This window comes from Protopterus annectens, chromosome 1.part2 (genome assembly GCF_019279795.1).
Source record: "Protopterus annectens isolate FY-2018-M chromosome 1.part2, PAN1.0, whole genome shotgun sequence".
In the NCBI taxonomy this organism is placed as follows: Eukaryota; Metazoa; Chordata; order Ceratodontiformes; family Protopteridae; genus Protopterus; species Protopterus annectens.
In genome coordinates this window covers 1,250,592,680-1,250,614,330 of record NC_056727.1, presented here as the reverse complement: position 1 = coordinate 1,250,614,330, position 21,651 = coordinate 1,250,592,680, and the positions used below count along the sequence as shown (strand labels likewise).

The 21,651-nt window shown below is 45.6% G+C and overlaps 1 protein-coding gene across 1 annotated transcript in view; it reads right to left on the bottom strand.

Annotated features, from left to right (window-relative positions):
* The window catches only part of KDM1A (lysine demethylase 1A), a gene marked incomplete in the record, with an annotated part of 2,315,042 nt that overhangs the window by 863 nt on the left and 2,292,528 nt on the right, over window positions 1–21,651 (bottom strand).

Below are 21,651 nucleotides of genomic sequence, written 5' to 3'. Positions count from 1 at the left end.
TGGCACCTTTTCTGCAGAAGCTTCTGATATCAGGATTAGTGCAACCTACGTCAACAGCAAGCTGTAAAATCTTCCACTACATTAAGTGTGTGTACCCAGCTCTAGAGTCTGCCAACTCACTAACTCTTTCAACCACACAGCAAGCACTTTTACTATGAAATAAGAAAAAGAAATGATTTACCTTGTTTCCTTAGCAAAGAAAGGAGAAGCCCTAACTACAACCCAAGAAAACCTTACCTCTTCAGATAACTTCACCAGAAAAGAGTACAGCTAAGGATGCATTTTGAGCAACGGGTCAATAATAATTTATATACACACTCCTGCAAGGGATTAGGGGCTGGCATAATGGCTAGGGTGATTACATTACAGACGCAAGGTATGTGTTTTGATTCTGTCCCTTGGGTAGCATGGCTAGGCTTAAAAGTTCCCCCAAGTCAATAGTGTAGTAATCATCTGTAAACCTGAGACCAAAATTTAACTAGTGGCTCCAAACACTGCTGAAGCCAGACAGGGATGAGAGAGAGAAGAATGGGCAAAGACGAAGGTGCTACACATGGTCGGACATGATTACCCTTTGTTTGAGAAATGGGAGGGCTGTTTGTAGTGCCTTACTGTGCGAGTGGGGTTGGGGACTGCTTGCTGGGAACACAAGTAATCAGAGTCCAGTGCGGTCAGCCCACTGCAGAGCCATTTGTGGGTATTCTTATCTTGCTGACACATGGCTGTAGGGCAAAATTAAAATGAAATCTCAAGACACCACTGATGGCTGGCTGACTGATGTCTCTTCTTGGCTAACCCTTGTCCTGGTGATGGGAAACATTATCTAATTGTCCAAGAGAATGACGGATGATTGGCAGGCATCTGGGGCAAAAAAAGCAAAAACAATGAAGACTGTTTACCTACATAGTTCACAAAATTATAAGCACATACTCAACAAACTTTCATTTAGTGGCTTCTATTAGGAGTTTGTTGCAATGAAAGCAACCATGCAGTAATCTTTACCGGCAGAATTTTCCAATGGATGGTTAGTCAACTGAAAAAAATGCAGCATGCAATCCAGTTAAAGAGGGTACGTCTGTAAATTGCCCAGTCAACCTTTGCCTTCCAGATCTCATGCAATTTCCTCAAGCAAAACCTGATTGGGCGGTGCACATCCAAGACAGAAAGGCCTCCTCCACCACAGGCTTCTACTATCATAAGAAAACAGGAAAATGGATGGACAGGTAGCTCCCTACAAATAAAAGGTCTGAAGCTCCAAGATACTATGAGCAAAGGTGATGTTCACTAGAAAAAGCATTCTCCAAGAAGAAAACTTAAAAGCTACCAAACCAGAGAGCTTGAATAGTGAAAGCCTGTTTATCATGAAATCGCAAGTCCCATGGATAAGGGTTCGTCAAAGGAAGAGAGAGAAATAGAACACTCTTAATGAACTGCTTGACCAGCTTATGCTGGGTCACAATCTCTCCTCTAACATGGGTCACAATGGAGAGAAATAGATGCAATACACAGAAAGATAATGGAATATCTGAGACTCAAATCATACAGATGTCTGAAATAAGTCAGAAGTACATGTACAGCAACTAAATGAGAATGCAAAAGATAAGTACATTTGTGCAAGTTGAACTTGTACAGTATATGCTTAAATGATCACTGCTGCTGTAGTATTAGCTATGTTGGTTACACTCTGCAAAGGATATAACAGCCAGCAAGCTTCCAAAGCTTCAGAGAACCTTTCACACATCTAAACTGGCAAGGAAGCTTCAGCTGACCTGACTAAAAGACAAGTTTGAGTATGAAGCCCTTCAGAGCTTTCCTGACAGCAGAGAGGAGGAGAAACTGAGCCCTGAAGGGACAATGTTAGGAACAGAATAAATGCCTACACCTTAGCATAAAAAACGCACAAAAAATCAAGGGGGTGTGGAGTGAGGGAGTAGCTACTGTAGCAGTTATTTGAAAATCAACTGCTTATGGAAAAGCTTAACTTGCACTATATTCATCACATTGATCACCGCCTCAGTAACCTTACCTATATGGGTAGGTCACCTTAGCAAACTACATTTGGGAGGTGGAAGGAGAAGAGTCCAGGAGCCCCTGATGGTCCTAGCAAAACTTCATCTAGCCTCGTAGAAGCAACTGCACATTGTGCTTTGCAAAAGTATGTACAAAGGACCAAGTAGCAGCTTCTAGAATACTTCTAGAATTCAACCCTTACCAAAGAGCCACATATGAATCCAAAGACCTGGTAAAGTGGACCCTGGCTGAAATAGTTTTGTAATGGCTACTACAACAAAAGGTAACAACCTTGGACAACCATTTGGAAACTGTCCGTTTTGACATAGGTTGCCCATTCTTCTTAATTTCATAAGAAATGAAAAATTGATCCCAAGATCTGAAATATTTAGTTTGGTCAAGATAGTACTAAAGCTCTATAAGGACATCAAAGGCAAGGAGTACCCTTTCTCCCTCATTTTTACGACCAGGGAAGAAACTGAAGAGATGGATAATTTGGCTTAAAGTGAACACCTCTACCATTTTAGGCATAAAAGGATTAGTTCTTAAAGTAACTTTGTACCTACAGAAAATTTAAAGGGTTGACAACATAAGAGTTTGCAACTCAGCCTTATTTGCAGAGGTCAGAGTAGTCTGTAAAACTTCAAACACCAAAAACGACAAGCAGTCCCATCAAAAATAAGAAGTAAAACACGCCACACGAAGTAGATGGACCACCAAGTATATTTTAATCCTGGCACCTCGGCCTTTCGCCTTCAAGGGATATTTCCTTAAACACCAGCATCTTATATAGCAATCATCTTAGAAATTTCCCAATAATACAATTATACAATTTGCTCAATTAATTAATTGACAAATACAATCACCCAAAAAAGTACCCACCCCCACATTTAAAATGACAGTATACATTCTCATTACGTTTCAACCATTCTTAATAAACATGTACAAAATTTGATGAAGAAATTAACAGAAGAAATTTTAGAAGAACCCCTCAAAAAGTGACAAAGATGACACAAATTTTTACATTAAACATAATCTTTAAAATTTCACGGACACTTCCTGATTTAATCCACCAGGATGTAATATCTGTAAAACTGTTTTCCATGTTAACAATTTCAAGTCGATTAGTTGGTTAAAATGGAAGTATTAGCTTCTCTAACGCAAAAGATCCTAAGGAGGGGACATTAGTTTTCTTAGAAGCCTCTTATGCAAAACCTGTTTCAAGAACATTTTGACATGACTGCATTGAAAGCAGAGGATCCATTGGCAGACATGCTGAACTGGATGGTAAATGAACCTTGAAAGAGAAATAAGGCAAGGCCATACAATAGCAACTCCCACAAATATTGCAGAACCAGTGAACAACTAGTGCTGGTTATGTTTTTGTACCAACCAGAAAACCCTTTCCATTTGCTAATATATGATTTTCTAGTAGCAGGCTTCTTGCTTGCATTAGTGTCTGCTATAGGTCCTCATTAAATAGGTGCCTAAAAGGAATTAAAATCTTGTCATCCAGGCAAACTGAAGTTGATTGATGTTAGGCTGTATAAAACATCCTTGTTCTTGAATGAGAAGATCCAGTCTGTGAGGAAAGTACAGTTGTGTGCACTTATCATAAATGTAGATGTTTGAGTGTATTCACTGTTGCAGTCATCACATTTGGGGTATCTGCTAGCAGTAGCCATCAGTCGGCTTGATTATCAAAGTCTTGGGTCCTGCGTCTGTTGCTGTCTCATCTTCCATGACATCAGGTAGTCAGGGGTATAAAGCATGCAGCCAACGCCATTACATCAGTTTTTCTTGTCCCACGTCAGGTGCCCCCGTAATGGGAAGCAATTAAATATATATACAAGGTTATACCTCCAACAAAAAAGCCAATACACCAAAAAGCTTTTAAGCATAGTAGAAAGGAATAGAGGTATAGCAAAAAGAAGTCAGGGGGCTGGAGGGAGGGTAACCAGGACTGCAACAGTGAATACACTTAAAAAATCTACATTTATGGTAAGTGTACACAATTGTACTATGTTCTTTGTGTTTCACTGTTGCAGTCATCACATTTAGGTAGATTCCCAAAGCTAAGAATGGGAAGAGGAATTTAGACAGCATTAGGACCAGCTATGAGGCCCTGCAAGACTGCAGTGGCAAAACCAGCTCTGGATTTAGAGAAAATTGGCAAATGGTAAAAATTGGCAAATGGTAATGCTTGGTGAAAGTATGTACAGAACTCCAGGTAACAGCTTCTAAGATGTCCCTGGTAGGGACACCTCTGAGAAAGGCTGTAGCGGTAGATGCAGCCCTGGTTGAATGTGGTCTTATTATCCCCTGTGGGATAGGTTTTCCATGGTGCTTATAGCAGAAATGAATGCAATGGCTAATCCATTTAGAAATGGTTTGCTTTGAAATTGTCTTCCCCTCTGCCCTCGCAGCAAATGCCACCAACAGCTGTTCAGATTTCCTGAGAGGTTTAGTCCTGTCCAAGTAAAATCTAAGCTGTCTGTGCACATCTAAGGACTGCAGTATCCATTCCCCTTTGTTCTGTGAATTAGAAAAGAAGGTTGGCAAATGAATGGACTGATTAAGAGCCACACTGGATACTACTGTGGGCATGAAGGAGGGATTGGTCCTGAGGGACACCCTGTCTGCATGAAAGATGATGAAAGGCTCCACTGCCATAATGGCTAAAAGGAAGGCTGTTTTCCAATTAAGGAATTTTAACTCTGCACTGAGGTAGAGTGAGTTTTTCCAATACAAAGTTAAGGTCCCAGGCTGGTGTTGGGGCTCTCCTGGGTGGGCTTAAGTTTTTGGCCCCTCTGAGGAACCGCTTGAGCAGTGGATGAGAGAAGAGGGGTGGGGTACTGTGTTCTAATGAGCTGAAATGGCTGAGGCATGAATTTTGATGTCGGAAATGGAAAGGCCCTTGTGAAGCATCTCAGTTAAGTATTGAAGAATCTGAGGTAAACTGGGCGTTGCTGTGCCCATTCCCCGAGTTTGGTTCCAGGAACAGAATCTTTTCCATTTTTCAGCAAAAGATTTTCTAGTACTAGGCCTCCTTGCCTCCAGAATGACATCCAACACTTGTTTACTGAGGGATGGTAATGGAGAGATCAGGTAATTAGCCAGGCTGCCAGGTTCAGGGTTTGAAGCTGAGGGTGCAGAATCTGGCTCTCCTGCTGGGACAGCAGGGTAGGGGTCTGAGGCAGGTGCCATGGTGCCATCAGTGACACTGCGCAAGAGGTGGTACCAGTCTTGGTGTGGCCAGTCTGGTGCAATCAGTATCGTCCTTGGTTTGTCCTGTTTGATCTTTAGTAGTACCTTGGAGAGGAGAGGCAGAGGAGGAAAGGCATAAACCGATAGATTTTTCCAGGTGAAGGACAGCATCCACTATCCAATCTTGTTTGTGGGGAGTCCTTGTGCAGAATTTGTCCAACTGGTAGTTCTGGGGGGAGGCAAGCAGGTCTATATCCGGGCTCCCCCATTTTTTATCAACATGTTGAATGTCTTTGGTTCCAGTTTCCATTCGTGTGGGTCCATGAGATTTCTGCTTAGTTCGTCTGCCAGTGTGTTTAGCTTTCCTAGCAGGAACTGTGCCTGTAGGTGCACTTGGTAGCTCAAGGCTGTGTTCCACAGAACCATGGCTAGTCGGCAGAGAGGGTATGCATGGGTTCCCTCCTGCTTGTTTATGTACCACACAACAGTGGTGTTGTCCGTCTTTACCATTAATTGTCCTGGAAGAATGTGGTCCTTGAAGGCTGTCAGAGCATTCTTTACAGCTAACATTTCTTTTTGATTGATATGCAGGTGCATTTGACTTGGGTTCCATTTGCCCTGAATGCACTTCCCTGCCAAGTGAGCCCCCCATGCATAGTCTGATGAGTCTGTTGTTAGGGTTTGGGCGGTACGGGGTAGAGTGAATGGCAGTCCCTTGTTTTGCTGGCAGGCCTCTGCCTACCAAAGGAACTCTAACTGTAGGTAAGGTATGATAGGAATCATTGCTTCTAGATCCTGAGAATGTTGACATCATAGGCTTTTTAGATACCATTGTAGTTTCCTCATATGCAGTCTTGCATATGGAATTAGGAGAATGCAAGAGGCCATGAACCCCAAGGCTTGCAGTATTTGTCTTGCAGATGGCAGGGTTTTTGTGGCCATTAGTTTGAAGTAAGCTGTCAAATGAACTTGTTTCTCTGGCGTGAGGAAAGCTATCTGGGAAGTTGTGTTCAAGCTTGTCCCCAGGAATACAATTTGTTGACAGGGTACAAGATGTGATTTCTTTTTGTTTATGGTGTACCTCAGACAAGTTAGCACCTTTTATACAAATGTCAGATGATTCAAAAGTATGTCCTGGCTTTCTGCCTGAATTAGACAATCGTCCTGGTATGGGTATATTTGAATATTTCTTTGCCTGCAAAATGCAATCACTGGAGCTAGGCACTTTGTGAATACCCTGGGCACAGTAGATAAGGAAAAGGGCAATGCAGAGAACTGATAGTGCATGTAGCCTGCTTTGAAGCGTGGGTATCTTCGACAATATTCCCTGACTGAGGTGTGCAGGTAGGCTTCCTTTAAATCCAGTGCTGCCAACCAGGCATCCTTGCCTAGCATAGGAAGCAACTGCTGAAGAGTTAGCATCTTGAATTTTGGGATCACCAAAAAGGTGTTTAGGATAGAGAGACCCAGGATAGGACACCATGTGTTGTCTTTTCTGGGCACCAGGAAAAGTCTTGAGTAGAAAAAAACCTTGTTCCCTTTCCTCTTCTGGGAGGGTCTGAATAGCCCTTATAAAAGTACTTGCTTTTGAGCCTCTGCCTACTGATTTGGGGGTAGATCTGGCCAACCGTTTGGTGTTGGTAAAGTGTGGAACTGGAATCTGTATCCTTGGGAAACTATATTTAAAACCCATTTGTCCTGGGTAATGAGTTCCCTGTTTTTTTGCCTGCAGAGCAATCTTTCCCCCTAAAGGAGCAGTCAGTTGAGAAGGGCTTGGAAGTTTTAAAGTTAAGTCATTGAAACAGTTTACCATAGGGGGGAGTCCTACTACTCCCTGATTTGGAAGTAGGAGCCCCCCATTGCTTAGTCCTGTGTGTACCTTGGGACTGAAGCCTGGGTGTTCTGCTGGTTCTGGATTTGGACTGAGAAGGCCTGGAAGAGGTAGGAAAGGACCAATTCTTAGAGGGTCAATGCCTACTAAATCTTGGAGGCTGTACTTGCAGGAAATCTAACATTTTGCATAGATTTAGCTTTTTCCTCCATATTTTTAAGTACTACTACTACTGCTTTGTTGCCAAACAGGTGGTCCTGGTTTAAGGGAGCATCCAGCAATTTAGCTTTAACATGATCTGGCAAATATTGCTCCTTAAACCAAACATGCCTTCTAAGTACAGACCCAGTGACAGCAGCCCTGCAAGATGCCTCTAGTGAATCAAAACCACATTGCAAAGTATGTTTTACAACTTGTTCAGCAGAATGCATTAAAATCCTGTAAATCCTTATTTTCAGCACAGTCAGGAGTCAACATCATTTTCTGTTTAAGCAATCAAATAATATGCTGCTGATACTTTAACATATGAAACTGGCAGTTTAAGGCCCTAATGGCCAAGGTTGCAGAAGTGTATACCTTCTTACCCAATCTATCCAGCGCCCTGGAATCTCTTATCAGAGGTGATAGGATTTTTGGCAGTAGTAGCCTTAATGCCCTTGGGTCCCTGTGAAACGGTCTCTGGATCCACAGTAGGATTTTTAAAGAGGAACTTGTGAGAGTCAGGAACCCTGTAATATCTATCTGGTTTTCTGGGAGCAGGAGGTAAGGAGTCAGGGGCCAAGCTAGATTCCGAAAAGGTATCATCTACAATGTCCAGTACAGGGGGGATAGCTAAAGGCCTGTGTTGGGGCAGGATTAAGAAATCCCTATGCCTCTTTTTAGAATCACAGTAATCCTGGTTTTCCCATCGAAAATGCTCCCTAAGAGTATGCAAGGTTTCACCAAAAGAGAAATCTTCTGGAGGGGAAGCAGAGGGAATAGAGTCCATTGCATCAGAATCCTCACAGGTAGATAAGGGTAAATCCTGGTCATCAGAGGAAACAGAAATTTCAGAATCCTGATCAGAAGTGTCATAAGCAAATTCAGCCCTAGGTCTCTTAGAGGGGGAAGGTTGGCTTCCCCTGATTAAAGTAATAAGGTCTTCAGCCATTCTTATCATTTTTTTTAGGCATAGAGGCCTGACCATGCGGTCTGGGCGTCAGTTTTCTAGGCATGGATTAAGTTTTAGGCCTTGAAGAAGATGGCGTCGGTTTACTATGCAAGTCAGTAGGCCTGAATACACCCTCAGAAGCCGGTGCCTGCACAGCTGCTCTGGACCCATCCAAGGTAGAGACATCCACAGGTTCCACAACTGAAGCATCTCGCGGCATACCGGACTCCGAATAGGTCTCAGTAGAGGCCTGCGAATCTGAAGTAGCGGGTATCAGGGGCTGCGAAAGCGCCTCACAGCGAACTGGCGACTAGCTCAGGAGAAGCGTCGTTGACAGCTTTGGACCTAGGCGACCTGTTTCTGTCTTTATCTTTGTGTTTTTTCGGAATGTCGGTAGTCGGTGGCACCAAAGCCATATCTGGGTAATTGAACTGAGCACCAAAATATTTAGAAGCGTAAATATACCGACGTCGTTGCTTAAATAAGGCACAAAACTGATAGCGAGGTACGTCATGGTCAGGGGCTAGGCAAGGAATAGAGTACAAATTAAAATCTTTATGATGTATTTGCTTTCCACAAGAAATACAATTATTGACTTTTACTGACATCGGTTTAGAGCAAGAAAATGTTTCCCCAACAGGGTACTTAGGTTTAGTTGAAGACTTCGGCTCTGAAACTCGAAAACAAAAATTTCAGGAGTCGGCTGACCGGCACTTGTGAACTGCTTCTGATGTAATGGCGTTGGGTGCATGCTTTATACCCCTGACTACCTGACGTCATGGAAGATGAGACAGCAACCGACGCAGGATCCAAGACTTTGATAATCAGGCCAACTGAGGGCTACTGCAAGCAGATAACCCAAATGTGACAACTGCAACAGTGAAACATGAAGAACATCCACCATTTTCATAAGAAGGGTAAACCACGGTTGCCTGGGCCAGAAGGAAATCACCAGAGTGATCTTGGAGGATTCCTTCTGAATCTGGATGTTGGTGGAAAAGCACATAGAAACATTCCTGTCCAGGAAAAGAAAAGATGTCTGTCTTCTAGGCATTCTTGCATGGAGTCCTGGAACAGAATCTTGCCAGTTGATTGCTCAAAGAGGAGGAAGAGAGATCTACTTGAGGAACTCCCCACAAATGGATCAAATCAAATCTTAGAAGCCCCACTGATCTAATTTCCATTCGAGAAGGTCTGCACTAGTCCTGCTCAGCTTGTCTGCCACACAATTTTGCTCTGACAGAATGCAGTATGCCTGTAGAGTAAGAATGTGCTCTGATGCTATATCCCAAGCTAATATGGCTAGTCTGCAAAGGGGGTACTGACCTTGTGATGTACGACCTAACTGTGGTATTGTCTGTAACCAGATGAAGAGGTCCCAGGGGCAAAGATAGTTCACACAGTTCATTGCCTTGATCAGGACAAGCACTTCCTTAATATTTATCTGCTTCTATCAGTCCTTGGTGTTCAACATCCCCTGCACTTTCATCCCTGCTGAAACTGCTCCCCAAGCAAAGTCCGAAGCTTCTGTGGTGACAGCTTTGCAACAGGAAATGAGAACAGGGAGAACAAGATTTAAGGAAATCTATCGTCTCCACCAAAAGATTTCTCTTCTGACAAACCCCAGCACTGAGATTTGAAAAGATAAAAGAGTGCTGATGCCGGGATCAGAGTGATTTCAGATACCACTGTATATTTCTCAACTGCAGTCTTGCCAGGGGGATATCATGAGAAGTGCAGATGCCATAAGACCCCAAATCCTGAGGTATTTCCATGCAGTGACAAAAGTCTGAGTGGAAAACTTAGAAACAGAATTAGATAAAGATCTATTTTTACCTGTGGAAGAAAAGCTCTTTGAACGATGGTGTCTAGTTGACATCCCAAGAACACAATATTGTTGATTGTTCTACTGGAATCCCGACTTGTGCAAGAGATCTCTCACCCAAGAGAGATTCTTGACATTGAAAAATACTCTGCAAAGATAAGCAAGTTGTCTAAATATGGAAAATGTGATACCCTGTAGCCTGTAATAAGAAGTTATGTTCTTACCATAACGTTCCATGTTAGTTGTCTTCTTCTCGCCTTCTTTCTTGCTGGATGGGTTCGGAGCCGATCCTCGGCTCCGACTCGGCCTATACTATAGCTCGAGAGCTATTTTTATCAGCTCGAGGCAGCCCTATATCCCGCCATACCATGCACTAACTCCCCAGATCTCGTTTAGAAGCTAAGACATAGTATAAATATAATATCATAATATCATAATCCTCATTTGCAAGTATGGGCTCCCTGCTAGTAACATTAAGGATACTGGGAAACCGTAACATGTTATATCTCCAGAAATGGAAGGACTCAGAGACCTGAAGTCTATCCAGGCTAGGGGCAGGAGGAGGGGCAGAAAGAAGGCGAGAAGAAGACAACTAACATGGAACGTTATGGTAAGAACATAACTTCTTAATGTTAAGTTGTCATTCTCGCCTTCATTCTTGCTGGATGGGACAGCGTCCCTAGCAATTTAGTCCTGGGTGGCTCAATGGAACAGACTCCAGAGTACGGTGGAACCAAAGTCAGCTCTACTGGAGGCTATATCAAGTTTGTAATGGGTAATAAAGGTATGTTTGGAAGCCCATGTAGCTTCTGCACATATGGCATCTAGTGGTAACCTTGCTTGAAATGCTGTTGATGTTGATAGTGCCCTGGTTGAATGAGCCTTAGGCCTAGATGGAAGTTGCCTGTCTCTCAACTCATAGACAAAGGTAATAATAGATGTCAACCATCTGGAAAGAGTAATCTTCGGTACCGGAAGCCCTTTCTTTCCTGCAGCAAAAGAGCTGGTCTGACTTTCTGAGTTGTTTTGTCCTGTCTAGATAATACCGTAATTGGCGATGAACATCTAATGAATGTAATTTCTGTTCAGCCCTGTTGGTATAGTCTGGGAAGAAGACAGGCAAGTCAATGGAGTGGTTTAGATTAGTTTCCGAGGACACTTTCGGTAGGAAGGAAGGGTTTGTTCTGAGAGTTACCCTGTCTTTGTGAAAGACCAAATAAGGGGGATGGACAGACAAAGCTTGAAGTTCCGATACCCTTCTGGCAGATGTTATGGCTACTAAAAACAGAGTTTTCCAAGAAAGAAGCTTGAGGGAGCAAAAAGCTGCAGGTTCAAAAGGAAGCAGAATCAACGAGGTTAGAACTAAATTCAAATCCCATTGTGGAGGTGGATCTTTAACTGGAGGTCTAAGCAAAAAGATGCCCTTGAGGAAGGCTTTACAAAGTTTGTGGGACATAATATTTGCTTCTGAAAGCCCAACATGAAAATTAGCAATGGCCGCTAATTGTACCCTGATAGTGGCCGACGATGACCCTGAATGAAAAAGCTCCGCCAGAAAATCTAGGACCTTATGAATGGGTGCATGGAAAGGATCTAGGGACTTAGTTTGTGCCCAATGCGAAAAACGCTTCCATTTACTCGCATACGTCTTCCTAGTATTGGACTTATGGGAAGCCAGAATGATATCACGAACAGGAGGAGAAATAAGGGGAAGCTTGGCTAAGGCTGGAAGTGGAGCAACAAAGCTGTGAGGTTGAGGGAATGAAGAGACTGATGCAGCTTGCCCGTGAGATGGGTCAACAGATCCGGAAGGGGTTCCAGATGCCAAGGCTGATCCAGTAGGTAACTGTGCAGAAACGGAAACCATACTTGTCGAGGCCAAAACGGGGCAATGAGGATCATTTTGGATCTCAATGCGGTTGCTTTCTGAATTAATTGTGGGATCAATGGCAAGGGAGGAAAGGCATATAGAAGAACCCGGGGCCAATCGTGAACAAGAGCATCTCTGGGGGGATGGCCTGGGAGAGGAAAGTGTGTGAAGAAGTCGAGGCACTTGCTGTTTTCAGGAGTTGCGAAAAGATTGCAGCAAGGCTGGCCCCACTTCTGAAATATTCTGTCTGCTACCACTTGATTTAGAGACCACTCGTGAGGCATGAGGATAGTTCTGCTCAATTTGTCCGCTGTGACGTTGGACTTCCCGGGGATGTGCGTTGCTATCAGAAACCGTTGAGAGGAAATCACCCATTGCCAAAGTCTGAGTGCTTCTCGATATAGGGGGTAGGACTTTGTTCCGCCCTGTTTGTTTATGTACCACACTACAGACATATTGTCCGTTTGAATTGCTATAGTCCCTGTGGGAAGAGAGCTCTGAAGGGCTTACAACGTCAAAAGCACCGCCCTCATCTCCAGGACATTTATGTGCAGGTGGCGTTCTGATTGTTGCCATGTGCCCTGGACCATCCTGCCCTGATAATGCCCCCCCCCCACCCAATCGGGGAGGCATCCGTTGTCACCGTGGCAACTGGGGGGGGACAAAGGGTCTGCCCTGAAAAAGCTGAGGGGAAACCATGCACCAGGAGAGATGATTCTTGCAAGAAGGGGTTATCAAAATATTGTGAGTCATTGGTAGCTGTTGAAAGGACCACTGAGAAAACAGCATCCACTGAAGGAGCCTCATGTGGAAGCGGGCTAATGGGAGTAGAAGAATCGCCGCTGCCATGAGGCCTAACGCTTTCAATACTAGCTTGACTTGAACTCTGTTGGGCTGAAACAGGGACTGAACATTCCGCCTTATGTCTGACACACTCTGAGGTGGTAATGTTGCAGACATTTCTGTGGTGTTTAATACGGCGCCTATAAAGTTTATACATTGACAAGGCGACAAGGAGGACTTTGCAAAATTTATAGAAATACCTAGGCTGTTGCAAAGTTGAATAGTGTAATCCCTGGCCATTATAAGATGCTGCTTGGTGGTAGTGGAAATGAGCCAGTCATCTAGATATGGAAACACCTGGAATCCTTTTTGTCTCAGGTGAGCCATGACCACTGCCAAGCATTTGGTGAACACCCAGGGGGCTGTGGTGAGACCAAAGGGCAGGGTTCTGAATTGATAATGACTGGCTCCCAGCCGTAAGCGGAGAAACCTCCTGGAGCGCCTGTGTATCTTTATATGATAGTACGCGTCCTGGAGGTCTAAGGAGCACACCCAGTTGTCTCTGCCCAAAAAGGGTAGAATGGACTGCAGTGTTACCATCCAAAATTTTGTCTTTTGTACAGAGTTGTTCAATCTGCTGAGGTCCAAAATTGGTCTCCAGTCTCCGGTCTTTTTTGGTACCAAAAAGAATCTGGAGTAGATTCCGGATCCTAGCTGATCTGCTGGGACTGCCTGGATGACTCTTTTTGTTAACAGCTTTTTTATTTCTAGCCGAGCCTGACCCCTTTGTGCGGGTGGTACGTCTGGTAGGGGTCTTGGCGGTTGTACCGGAGGGGAAGTGAAGGGAATTTCGTAACCCTCGGATATGATCTTCTGTAACCATGTGTCTTGGGAGAGGGATTGCCAGGCTTCCAGGTACAGAGATAATCTTCCCCCGACTGCCTCCGAAGGTGGACAGTCTGGCAGCTTCTCAGGGATGCTGAAAGGGCTGGTCAGGGAAAGATTCCCTGGAACCCTGGTTCTGTTGACCCCTCTGCCCCTGGGGCGGCGTCTGTTATTATTCCCCCCTCTGCCTCTAGGGGGAAATTCACCACGTGTGGCAGGCGCGACTCCCTGTGGTTTGCGGAACCACATCTTTCCACCCCTCTGTCCCTTAGGATAAGGTCTAGAAGGTGTGGAAAAATGGACTCCCACGGCAGAGAGAGTCTTACCATCTTGCTCGCATCTGGTGAGGGTATTCTTCACCTGAGGTCAAAACAATTCTGAACCATCAAAAGGGGTGTTGGTGAAGGACGCCTTGAAGGGATCAGCAAAGTTACAGAGTTGCATCCAAGCGTGATGTCTCAACGCAACACCTGTGCCAGCGGCCCTACTCACTCCATCGGCTGCGCAAGAGAGAAGCCGCATGGAGGAGTTAACAATGGAGTTCAGGGTGGCCAGCTGGGAGTTTATCTTGTCCTGATACCCCACAGCAGAAGGATCCTGTACCGTTTCAACTAACCCTTTGAGCAGGTCTCTCTGAAGGCGGGTGAAATGACAAATAGTTCAGCGATCGCATGGTAAAGGTCACTGAAGCAAATGTCCGCTTGCCGTACCTGTCCATGGTCCTTGACTCTTTGTTAGGAAGATGAACAGGTACAGAAGGATCAGCCAATTCCTTCTTAGTGGCTGCTGCTACCACCATAGCATCAACTGAAACGCCTTTGGCGAGAAAGGACTTGTCCTCTGGTGCAGAAATAAATTTAGAAGGCCTCCTAGGGGTAGGTTCCATTGAATCAGGAGCTGCCCACTCCTTTCTAGCCACTACCTCCATTAGTGGGTCGAAAGGGGGAGACACCCAGGAGGTGGAAGGGCGAGATCCAAAAGCGTCAAGGTAAACAGACTCGTCCTCGGAAGGTTTGAGAGTGGACCAATTTCCCCTCTATTTTAGGATCTCTAGGATGTCTGAAAAAGAGACATCCTCAGAGGGGGATCTGGGGGAACCCTCAGACTCATCCAAGTCGGTGTCTGACGTGACAGACTCGGGGGAGTCTATGTGCTTCCTCTTGCACTTTCTTTTCCTAGGGGGTTCCCCTGAAACTTCAGGGGTGCCCTCAGAAGAGGAGGAGCCACCCAAGGTGGGTACCCTATGCTTCGGATCTCTGCTGTCAGATATAGGAGGGTGGCCAGAGACCGCAAAAGGCACTATAGAGGGAGGAGCTGCAGAACTTAACCTTGGAGTGGACACTGAGTCCAGCACGCTCATCACCTCAAAGGCTCCCCTATCAGATACCAAATGCAGTCCCGGCTCCGAAGAGACCGGAACCGCCCCCGGCACCGACAGAGAAGGCTCCGAGAATGAAGTTGGGGCTGAACTAACCAGAGCCGAAGCTCCGAGAGGGAGAGCGGGGTCGGGGACAAGGGTCCGATGCCACTCGCCCCCTCGGAGCCGACAATGGAGTCCTGGCGCCCGGACCTCTCCACGGACGGAACCAATGAAGAGGTCGGAGCCAAAGGTGGGAGTATCGGCTCCGACGTGGGTAAGGTTACGGTTCCGACAAACTCCAGCTCCGAACTCGAGAGGTGAGTCGGAGGAGGAATGGATAGCGGTACCGAAGGAGCCACAGTCTGGTGAGATGGACTCTGGAGCATTTGGGCTAGTGCCTGAGTTTTTATGAGCCTACTGACCACTCTCTCGATGTCGTGGTCGGAGAGCCTGGATGACCTAGATGAGGGAGTCCTATGATTCCGATCCGATAGGAGAGGGGATCTCGGAGCCGGTCGGACGGAGTCTATCGAGGGGGATCTAGAGCGCTTGCGTGCCGGGGTCGGCTCCGATGCTGGTTTCGGAGCAGATACCACTTTACCCACCTCGGATCCGGATGGAACCGATGTTGGAGCCATCTCGATAATGCCAGCCCTCGACTCAGAAGCTGGAGCTGAGGGTTTGGCGGTTTTTGAAGACTTCCCCGAGCCAGACTTGGACGGGGAGTCATCAGGCTTTAACAAGCCCCATTAGGATGAGCTTATTACACCTCTCCTGCAGGACTCTTGAACTAAACCCGTGACAGACGGAACAAGAGTCCTGCAGGTGTAAAGGCCCCAAGCAATAGACACAAGAAGTGTGACCGTCTGTCAGAGACATTTTCTGACAGCACGAGTCACACTTCTTAAATCCCGAGACCTTAGTGTCTTTGGACATAGTCCTAACCACAGTAAACACAGTCAGTCCACAAACACTCAACTTAAAATTAGGAAAGTTAAGGGAACTGACTAAAACCCACACACACAGATACTATAAGGGGTGGGGAAAAGTACAGTTTTGTACCTACCATAAATGTAGATGTCCGATAGGCATGCATCTGCAGTCCTTACAAATGGGTTGTCCTGTCGTCAGGCAGCCCTTCGGTCGGCCGGATTCCAAAGTCTGGGTCTGGCCTCGGCTGGTGTCGCACTTCACCCGACGTCATAGCTGCAGTTCTTCGGGTATAAAGGCATCAGCCGACGCCATTTTCCTCAGTGTTTCTTGCCCCAGCTGCCAGGTGCCCTCTAGGAAGGCTAAATTTGGATAAATGCAAATGGTTCCAAATAGTAGAGAGCAAACAAAAAATAAGCATGTATGTACATATATTACAAACAAATACACCATAATAGATTCCCCCAGCTAGCTACAAGATGGGCAAATACCCTAGGAGTACCACAGAGGGGAAGGAGGGTGGGTAATCCTGACTGCAGATGCATGCCTATCGGACATCTACATTTATGGTAGGTACAAAACTGTACTATGTCCTTCAAGGATGCATCTGCAGTCCTTACAAATGGGTAGAATACCATAGCCAAACTGGGGGAGGAGGAGGAGAAATAAGATTATGGTGTAGTTAAGATCCCTTGCAAAACAGCAGAGGCAAAACCTGCTCGGGATCTGGAGTATAAAGGTAAATTATAATGCTTGGCAAATGTATGCACGGAGCTCCAAGTAGCAGCCTCTAAAATGTCTTTGGTAGCCACTCCTCGTAAGAAAGTTGTGGTAGTGGCTGTAGCCCTTGTAGAGTGAGGCCTGATGTTTTCTGGAGTTTTCTTCCCATGGTAGGAGTAACAAAATCTAATGCAATTTCCTATCCACTTAGAGATTGTCTGTTTTGAAATTGCTTTTCCTTCCATTCCTGTCGCATATGCTACCAGTAGCTGGTCAGTCTTTCTATTGCTCTTGGTCCTGTCCAGGTAGTAACGTAATTGTCTATGTACATCCAAGGTATGCAACAGTCTTTCTCCCGTGTCCTGTGGGTTGGGGAAGAATGTAGGTAGGTGGATAGCTTGATTTAAAGATACCCTGGAGACCACATTTGGCATAAAAGTAGGATTAGTTCTCATGGACACTATCTTGATGGAAGATCAGGAAGGGCTGTACTGCCATTAATGCCTGTAGCTCAGATACCCTTCTTGCTGAAGTGATTGCAAGCAGGAAAGCAGTTTTCCATGATAAGTACTGTAATTCTGCTGTTGCTGCTGGCTCGAAAGGAGGGAGTGTCAACTTTTCTAGCACAAAGTTCAAGTCCCATGCTGGCAATGGTGGCTTCCTAGGTGGCTTTACATTTTTAATCCCTCTCAGAAACTGCCTGAGCAGAGGATGTGAGAAGACTGGAGGATCCAAGTTGTATTCTGCTGAAATAGCTGATGCATGAATCTTAATGGAAGAATAGGACAGGCCGTTGTGGAAGAGCTCTGCCAAGTATTCCAGGATGTTAGCTATGTTTACCAGTGACACATTCTCTCCTTTTGCAGTACTCCAAATGAGATATCTTTTCCATTTTGCTGAATAATTTTTTCTTGTTGAGGGTCTGCGAGCCTCCAAGATAATGTCTTTAACCCTTTGAGATAAATCTGGGTTATTTGGTCTTATGCAATGTTCCAGGCAGCCAGCTGCAGTGTTTTCAGGTTTGGATGCAGGGTTTTGAAGTTGTTCTGTGTTAACAGCAAGGGAACTAGGGGCAGAGGCCATATTTGTTCCCGATACATGCTCCTCAGTAAGGGGTACCAATGTTGCCTTGGCCAGACTGGAGCCATCAGGATGATCCTTGGACGGTCTTCTTTGATCTTCAATAGCACCTTGTGCATCAAAGGAAGAGGTGGGAATGCATATGCTGTCAGGTTTTTCCAAATGAAAGATAGGGAGTCCACTTTCCAAGCAAGTGGGTGGTACGTCCTTGTGCAGAATTTTTTTCAGTTGGTGATTGTGTGGGGATGCAAATAAGTCTATTTCTGGTAGTCCCCATTTCCCTGTAATGGTTTTGAAGATGTCCGGATGCAGCATCCATTCGTGGGCATCCGTGGTAGTTCTGCTTAGGATGTCTGCTAGTATATTTTCTTTTCCTGGCACAAAAATTGCTTGAAGCTGAATGTTGAAGCTCAGTGCCACATTCCAGAGGTCCACTGCCATCCGGCATAGAGGGTATGAATGTGTGCCTCCCTGTTTGTTGATGTACCACATAACTGTGGTGTTGTCTGTCCTTATCAGCAGTTGACCCTATCGAAGAAATGGTCTGAATGCCTGAATTGCCAGTTTTACTACCAGCATTTCCTTTTGATTTATGTGTAGGTGCAGCTGGTCTTGAGTCCATAAGCCTTGTATGCACTTGTCCAGCATGTGCGCCACCCAACCGAGGTCTGAGGCGTCTGTTGTGATGGTCTGGCTTGGTTGAGTGCTGTGGAAGGGCAGTCCCTTGTTTGATTGACAGGCCTGAGCCCACCATTGGAATTCTTGTTTCAGGCATGGAATTATTGGAATCTGGGTTTCTAGGCTGTGCTTGTGCTGAGACCATAAATTCCTTAGGTACCACTGTAACTTCCTCATATGTAGTCTGGCATGTGGAATCAATATTATGCAGGATGCCATGCAACCGAGAGCTTGCAGGACTTTTCTTGCTGTTAGCTGGTTCTGCTTTGTTAATGCCATGAAGTAGAAAGGGAGTTGCTCCTGTTTTCTACTGTCAGGAATGCCATTTGTTTTGATGTGTCCAAATCTGCACCCAAGAAGGTTATCCTTTGGGATGGTATCAGCCTTGACTTTTTTATATTGACTGTGTATCCCAGGGCTTGTAGTAGATGAATGACCCATTCCAAATCTTTTGTTAATTTGTTTTTGTTGTCCGCTTGTAACAGGCAGTCATCCAGGTAAGGATAAATTTGAATTCCCTGAAGCCTGCAATGAGCAATTACTGATGCCAGGCATTTCGTGAATACTCTGGGCGCAGTAGATAAGCCAAAGGGCAATGCTGAGAATTGATAATGCTCTGATCCTGCAAGAAATCTGAGGTATCTTCTGCAATTTGGTCGTATGGGGACATGCAGGTATGCCTCCTTGAGATCTAGAGTTACCAGCCAAGACTCCTTGCCCAGCATGGGAAGAAGCTGCTGTAGGGTCAGCATTTTGAATTTTGGAACAATGAGGTATGTGTTTAAAGCGGACAGGTCGAGAATAGGTCTCCATTGGTTTTCTTTTCTTGGTACCAGGAAGAGTCTGGAGTAAAATCCTTGTCCTCGTTCCACAGATGGTACCCTTTCTATAGCTCTCATCCTTAGTAAGTGAGTTATTTGTTCTAGAGCTTCTGTCTTCTGATTTGGAGGTAGGTTTGGCATTCCTCTCTTCCTTGGTAGAGTATGGAAGTGAAACCTGTAACCTTGGTCTATTGTCTGTAAAATCCATTTGTCTCCTGTGATGTAATGCCAGTTTACTGAAAATAAGGCTAGGTTCCCGCCTAAGGGTGCTTCTAGTTGTTCCCTGGTAGGCGGTGCCAGAGCCAAGTCACTGTGATTGTCCTGTGGAAGTGGTGGTGGCTGGATCTGTGGCTGTACCTCGCTGGTTGTTAGCCTGCCACTGACATCCCCTGTAGGCACCTCTGGATTGACCCCTGCCTCTTGAGCGCCTATTCCTGCCTCTCGGAGCTCTGGAGGTGTCTGGAAAGGACCAATTCTTGGAAGGCCAGTTCCTGCTAAACCTTGGAGGCTGGACCTGCAAGAAATCCTTGACTGTCTGGACAGATTTTGCTTTCTCTTCCACCTTCTTCAGCACCTGCTGCGCAGGGGAGCCAAACAAATTGAGCTTATCCATAGGAGCATCTAGGAGCTTTGATTTTACATGGTCTGGTAAGGACTGCTCTTTCAACCATGCATGTCTTCTGATCACTGTGCCAGTCATGGCTGATCTAAAGGAAGCCTCCAGTGCATCACAGCCGCATTTTAAGGAATGATTACTGACCTGTTGAATGTTATGTACCATTTCCTGTACAGATTTTTTGTCTAATGGTTCATCCGAGGACAGTTTTTTTAGTTAATTGGTCTAACATAAATTCCTGATACTGAATCATGTGGAATTGACAGTTCAAGGCCCTAGCTGAAAGAGTAGCAGAAGTGTAAACTTTTTTACCCCATCTCTCTAAGGCCCTAGATTCCCTTTCAGAGGGAGGGGTTTTGGTTGAAGAAGCTGCTACAGCCTTGGGTCCCTGGGAGATAGTTTGGGATCTGCAAAAGGGGCCTTATACAAATGATAATGTGTGTCCAGAACCCTGTAGTACCTATCGGGCTTAGCAGGGGCCGGAGGAAGAGAATCAGGAGCAGTACAAGCATCATTAAAAGCATCATCCACAACAGTAAGTACTGGAGGAATGGCTAAAGGCCTATGCTGTGGCAAATGCAAAAAGGTTCTAAGCCTTTTCCTAGAGTCTGAGAAATCCTGGCCCTGCCATTGAAATTGTTCCCTCATAGCATGCAAGGTTTCCCCAAAAGAAAATTCCTCAGGCGGAGAGGCAGAAGGAATGGAGTCTTCTGCATCAGAGTCCTCATAAGGAGAAAAGGGGCCCTCTGGAGGCTTTGAATTATCCGACTCATCAGAGGAGCCATCTGAAGAAACTGGCTCAGGGGGCTCTACTCTAGTCCTCTTCTCTGGGGGTGGGTGAGAGGCCCTGTCTGGATGTGGTTGGGATCCCCGGATCAAAGAAATGAGATCCTCTGCTAGACTAAGCATTTGTGAACTGGAACTAGGCCTGTGAGGGGGTCTTAGCAGGCACAGATTTGGTAGTTTTTGCTGCTTTAGCCCTGGCAAAGGCCTTAATAGACATGGATGCAGGAGGCCTAGCAGCTCCATGTGCAGGGGTAGAAATATCCAAAGGGATAGTATCAGATAAATCCTGCGAACCTGCAAGAGCAGGTGGGATTTCAGTAGCAGATTCAGCCAGGCTGGATGAAGCCTCGGTAAGTGGTAGCTTTCGGCCGAAGGAAGAACCGTGGACTCGGTTTCAGCGAAACCGAGACACTCATGATTGGCTTAACGCGGTTTCGCGAAACCGCGGACCGCGAGCGTCGGTCCTTTTCCTTGCGTTTTTAGAAATTTGCGTGGTCGGAGTATCCGGCGGCATAATGTAAGCAAAATCGGGCGAAAAACTCTTCAGCAAATTCTGACCGGCGTCTAAGCGTCCGTCGGTTGAAAAAGCACAGGCTGGACAAGCTGCTACGCCGTGGTCTGGGCCTAAACAAGGTAAGCAGTAAGAGTGGAAATCTTTATGAGGTATTTGTTTCCCACAAGTTAAACAGTTATTCACTTTTTCTGACATCGGCTGAGGCAAGAAAGAGTCTAGCGGGTACTTAGCTTTTAGAAGTCTTGGTACTTGTAGTAGTAATCTCTGGTTCTGACCGACCGGCACTTGCGAACAGCTTCTGCTTCGGGCGCCACGCGGCAAGAAAGACAGAGGAAAATGGCGTCGGCTGATGCCTTTATACCCGAAGAACTGCAGCTATGATGTCGGGTGAAGTGCGACACCAGCCGAGGCCAGACCCAGACTTTGGAATCCGGCCGACCGAAGGGCTGCCTGACGACAAGACAACCCATTTGTAAGGACTGCAGATGCATCCTTGAAGGACATCTAAGGTAAAGCCCGTAGGCCCAAAGATAAAAATTAACTAAAGAAGGGAAAAAGGGCTACAGAAAGGGTTGTATGAATAAG